The sequence below is a fragment of the Fukomys damarensis genome, unplaced genomic scaffold, assembly GCF_012274545.1.
Source record: "Fukomys damarensis isolate Sample0158 unplaced genomic scaffold, DMR_v1.0_HiC HiC_scaffold_16, whole genome shotgun sequence".
In the NCBI taxonomy this organism is placed as follows: Eukaryota; Metazoa; Chordata; class Mammalia; order Rodentia; family Bathyergidae; genus Fukomys; species Fukomys damarensis.
In genome coordinates this window covers 77,887,946-77,893,833 of record NW_022900928.1, presented here as the reverse complement: position 1 = coordinate 77,893,833, position 5,888 = coordinate 77,887,946, and the positions used below count along the sequence as shown (strand labels likewise).

General features: G+C 42.5%; 1 pseudogene; it reads left to right on the top strand.

Annotated features, from left to right (window-relative positions):
* Window positions 1–1,794: 1,794 nt before the first annotated feature.
* Window positions 1,795–4,129, top strand: LOC104873437 (annotated as a pseudogene).
* Window positions 4,130–5,888: the final 1,759 nt, after the last annotated feature.

Genomic DNA, 5,888 nt, shown 5'->3' with positions numbered 1-5,888 from the left:
ACCTATCTAAAGATTCAGAAAGCTTAATAGTTATACTAGTAAGGATAAAGGAGGTGGGGAACTGGAGAATTTAAACAAGCAGCATCTAAAAAAATTAATCAATAGGAGGAGAGAAGGAGAAAAGAATGAGAAAAAGGATCGCATTGAAGAGAGACAGGCATGTAGCTCAGTGGTGTAGCACCTGCCTGGCAAGCACGAGGCCCTGAGTTCTATTCCCAGTACCAAAAAAAAAAAAAAGAGGAACCTATTGAGGAGTAAAAGGAAATTAATAGTATTAGATAAAAGTAAGAGAAAAGAACAAATAAGGAAAAAACAGAAAAAGAAATGAAAAAGGAATTAAAAGCATAAAGAAAAAAGAAAAAAAGGAGAGAGAGAGAGAGAGAGAGAGAGAGAGAGAGAGAGAGAGAGAGAGAGAGAGAGCCCAGAGCTCTAAAAGCCAATGATGGGGAAAAAAACCTGAATAAAACAATTCAATTGTCTTTTTGAATGAGTGGTTTCTTTCCAGGATATGTATGCCCTCCAGGATATGTATTCCTCGCTAGCAAGTCATAAGTTTTCTATCTAGCTTTATGGCCTGTGTGTTTGTGATGTACCCACTGCTACAGAAGCCTCTCTATTCAAACATCCTCGCCGAGGTACATCCTTGCTCATGTTGGCAGATGGGAAAAGCAATCAGACCAGTAGTCTTGATACAGAGAACTTTTGTAAATAATCTAAAAACCTACAAAATGTTAGGAAAATGTAAAATGACTTTTGCCATCTCTAACAGCAATCTGTTTTGTTTAGTTCAAAACTAACAGACACTGAAGGCATTGACCATGAAAAGGGACATCTGGCTTCACCCCTAACCCTGAACACCCTCTTCCTGTGCACTAGAATAGACAGCTAGACAAATCCTGAGGTAAACTCCCTAACTACAAGGAATTGTTACGTCTAGGTTACATCTGGTTACTGTAATTTGAGCATGGGTGATGTGAACTGAGGAAATGAAATGTAACCACCTGAATGAGATCATGGCTGTAAAACCTGTAAAAGGGGAGCTGCAACCCAATAGGAGGGTGATCACTGGCACTGCCTATTTGAATGCAATCGACCCTTTGCTGGCAAAATAAACTTTTTATTTTACTTCCATTCAGCTCGTCTCTATGTGCGTGTCACTTGCCAATTCTTTCTGCAACAGTCTCTGCTGGACGTAGGAGCAGGTAGAGGCTCATGCAGATGCTGGACTTGACGCCAATACTGTCAGATCCAGCCACCTCTGAAAACCCCACTCACTTGTGCCTGGCTTCTCACAATGGATGGTGGGGCCCAGGTCTTCCTGGCCTGATATTAAACTTCTCAGAAGGTCTATGTCTGGCCCACACCCTCTCCACATCCGTCTCCATAGCCATCTCTCACACAGTCACTGTGGGAGGGTAACATTGGAAAGCCTGAAGTGGGATTGTTCTGTAATTTTCTGTGGCTCAGTGTCAAACAATTCTTTCCCCAAATAGATCCTGATTAAACTCTGTGGCAACATGTCAGGCACTGCACTGGGTTTCTTTCCAACTTTAGTCTGCTGTAAAGGAGTCACTTTTGAGTAAAACCTCACAATATTTTTGTAGTTTACAAAAGCTATGGATTCTACTTGGGGTAGTGCTCCTGGCCCCAAGTCTGTTATTTCTTCTTGGAGATGCCGACTCTAGGGCTTACCATCTCTCCCAGGGCACTGGCCTCATCTGTGATCAGGGAGGTGGGTTGGTCAGAAACTCCGCTGCCCAGTACTATGGGAAAATAAAACACAGAGGGGTTTGGAGTTGGTTGGTGGCTGCCAGGCATGGAATCCATGGTTATAGAGTTGGCTGGGGCGATCACTGAATGGGGCAGGTTCTGTCTGTGTGGGGCACAGAGGTGGGTTCTGTCCACCTAAAACTTTTATCTCATATAGTGACTCTATGTCTGGCCCTGCATTCTCCCTTGGGATCTATTTTGTCTGACACCAACTTTAGTTTTCCTTTAGTTAGTATTTGCTGTCCCTCTCTCTCTCTCTCCCTCCCTCACTCCCTCCCCACTTCTCCCCCGCAGCATCTTTCCTGCTAAAGCAATCAACCACTGAGCTATGTCCCCAGCCTGAAAATGTGTTTTGTGATTGGTCAAGAGAAACTTCCTTCCTTCTTGAACTGTCAATGGTCATTCCAGTTTTCAGGTATGAGAGATAAAACTCTTACGAACATCTTTACATGCACATATGCTTTCATTTTCCTTTGGTAAATATCTAGGAGTAGAAGGTCTGAGGCATACAAAAGGTACTTATTTAAAGTTTATGCCAGGCATTAAATAGCCTATGCCTGTAATCCCAGCACTTGGGAGGCTGAAGTAGAAGGACTGCCATGAGTTTGAGGCAAGCCTGAGCTACATAGTGAGACCCTGTCTCAAAAATAAATAAGTAAATAAGTAAATAAATAAAGTCTCAAGAAAATGCCAAAGTTTTCCCAGGTTGCTTGTACTACCTTATATAGAGTTAAATTACACAATTAGTGTAAGTATATCCACCTTTAAGTAATTTAAATTTATGACATATCTTCTCAGGCTTTTATTTTGGTGGGCTCAAGACTCCATTATTTAGGGATTGAATCCAGAGCCTTCATCCTGAAGTCCATCCCTAGCTATCCCCTTTTATATTTTTTTATTTTAAGACAGGGTCTTTCCAAGTTACTAAATTGACCAGGCTGGGTTCAAGTTTACTTTATTCTTGCCTCGGCCTCCCTCAGTGCTGGGATTGCAGGATCACACCACTACACCCAGCTGTTCCCCATACTTTGTGCATCTTTAAGTAGAAGCTCAGTAATTTAGTATCTTGCAGAACCTCTCAATGGAGATAAGTTTTACGCACACTTATTTCCCAGTATTTCCATTTTGGCTGTAAATTTTTTAATGGTCATAGCTTTGTAACAGGTAGATTAGATTAGATTATGGAAAACCCACAATTTTGTTTCTTCTCTTCTAATCTAATGTTATTTTTGTCTAATTTGCACTGTTTCTCTCTCCAGCACCAAGTTAATTAGAAGTAGGGTAGCACCATCCATCACTTGTTACTGACATTCAAATAGAATGATTTTTAAAATTTAGCATTATGTCAGCACCCTAGCCCGTCACCGTGGCCGCCCGCCTGTAAACTAGTGCTGATCTGGTAGGGAGAGAGCACCTGGAGCCCAGAGAACCACTTCAGTGGCTGGCAAGGTGCATAGCTGTGAACCCACTGTGGGCCCAGTGGCCCACAGGAGGTGAAGTGCGGCAGCCAGGAGCTGAGAGATGCTGGCTGTGAGTGTGACATCTGCTTCATTTCAGTGCAGAAAAGAGCAACCTGGACCCACAGTACTGGATGCCACAGACCAGATGTGGCTGTCAGCGGTGATAACTTGGTGCCTCAATGAGTGGCACAAGGGTGTCTGAGTGGCCTTAAAGCAGAAACTGCTGCCAAGCATAGAGAGGCTCAGGTAAAGATCTGGAGGTGCTCCTATGATGTCCCACTGCTTCTGATGGAGTCTGATCATCCCATCTACAGCAACATCAGTGAGAATCGTAGGTATGCAGACCTCACTGAAGATCAGCTGCATTCCTGTGAGTCTGAAGGACACTACTGTCAGAGCTCTGACCTTCTGGAATGAAAAAATTGGTCCCGCATCAAGGAGGGGAAACTGGTCCTAAATGGAGCCCATGGCAGCAGCCTTTGGGGCACAGTCCCGCATTTAGAATGTTTGAAGAAGCCATCCTGGAGATGAACCTGCCAACGGGTATCCTATTGTCTACACATTGGACAAGAATTTAAAGCTCACCAAGCCCATGCAGTTCCTAGCAGTTGAAGAGAACGTGTAAAGCCATGGAAGCTGTGGCTGCCCAGGGCAAGGCCAGGAAGCGAAGGCCAGCAGGCAGCCTACTACCCCACGTCCATCATTGCTCCCTACCTCTCCCCCATACTTGTCACACTGACCATTTCTGTAGGCATCTGGTGTTGTGGTTACAGATGGGGACGAGGGTCCCCCATTTTCATTTTACACTTACTCCCTTGATAGAATGTAGTCAGAATAGTACCTCTAAAACACAAGTTCTCAGTCCAAGCCCAGGGAAGGCTCTTATCCAGGAGAGTTGAGAGGCAGTTACTTTTTGTCCCCTAGTGCTTCTGCTTTGTTTACTAAGGAAGTGCTTGAGTAGGGGACAGGAAGGAACCATGTCAAGACATGACCAACAAGGAGCGGCCAGAGAGCATAGTGTGCTCCCAACGGTCAGCCCTGCACTGTCCTATAGTTGGGTCACAGTCTTGGAGCTCTAGTCATTCCAATGGGAGATGACTGTAACCTGCAGGATGATTAAAAAAACAACAATTTCCTCCCTCATCCTAGAGGAGCTGGCCCCAGAAGGTTGGGATCAATCCCGAATTAAGTATGTGTTAAATTTTTCTACCAAAAAAACGTATCTAAACAAAAACCCTTCTAGGCTTTCTACTGGTAGTTGAATAGCTCCACATGTGGTCACCAGAAAATAAGCCATTCCTCGCACCAGTACAGGATGAACTCTGGCCTCTACAGTGTCTTCTATCTTAGGGTCCCTCTGCCTTGTTTTGGTGGCAGTGAAAATGCCCCTTGACCATGTCCAAGTATATCTTTCACTAGGTCTGACTTCTGGATCATGTTCCAGCTGGCTTGGCCCTGCCACAAGGGCCCAGTACTCATTTTGAGTAAAACTGTAAATAACTAAGTCTTCTGTCCAAATCAGTGTAATAAAGGAGTGATGCACAATAAAAAAATTAGCATTAATGATGTTAGTTGTGATATCTTTTTGGATACTGTTTCTATTATCTCATGAAAGTTCTCCTTGTTAAAAAATCTAGCATCTTATAAAACTGAGTTGCTGCTTAAGGCTTTCTGTTATTAATTGAATTTTGCTCTACAATGAATTAGCTGATGTGCTATGAAATATGAATTTCTGCTAAAGCTTTTCCTAAACCCAAAAGTTTTACTGAGTGTAAATTCATTGGTGTCTAACATGGTATGGCTCCTCTTGAGAGGTTTTCCATGTTCATTATAAAATTTTTTCCATTGGCATTAGTATTCATATGTAAAGTCCTGGCTAAAAATTGAGAGAAGGCTTTAATACATTTTGTATTCATAATTCATATGACATGTACAATAAGCAGTATGATTGGAGAGAAGTCTTCTCCACTGTTGTACATTTATGGGGTGTCCTTCATTGATGAACATTCTAATATTTAATGAAGTATCACTTCTGCCTGAAGATAGCGGCATGTGCATCATCTTTATAAAGTACCCCACAAATACAAATTTTCTCATGTTGGGTGAAATCTGATTTGCCACTGTGTGCTTTCTTACATGCATAAGGTTTATCTCTAGTATGAGTACTTGGTATCTAATGAGGCCTGGCTTCTTTATAAAAGCTTGCTCAGCTGGATGGGATGGCTCATGCTTGTAGTCCCAGCATTCTGGGAGGCTGAGGCAAGAGGATTGCAAATTAAAATGCAGCACATTTATCACTTACATGTTTGTTTAATTTATTAATTTTTTGTGCTGGGGATCAAATCCAGTGACTTGCAAGGTAAATGCTCAATCTCTGAGCTATATACCACCACAAAATCTATTGCTTTTATATGATTTCTTAAATGTAGAATGAGGAGTGGGATTCAAGAGAACACTTGGGACACTAGAGAGTTAACTTAGTGGTAGAGCATTAACGTATGAGTTATTTCTTTGGGCTAAAGGGTTTTTCACATTCATTACATTTGTAAGTCTCTTTTCTGGGCCAGGGATGTACCTCAGTGGTGCTGCACCTGTCTGGCAAGCACAAGGTCCTGAGTTGGATTCCTAGTTCCACAAAAAAAAAAAAAAAAAAAAAAA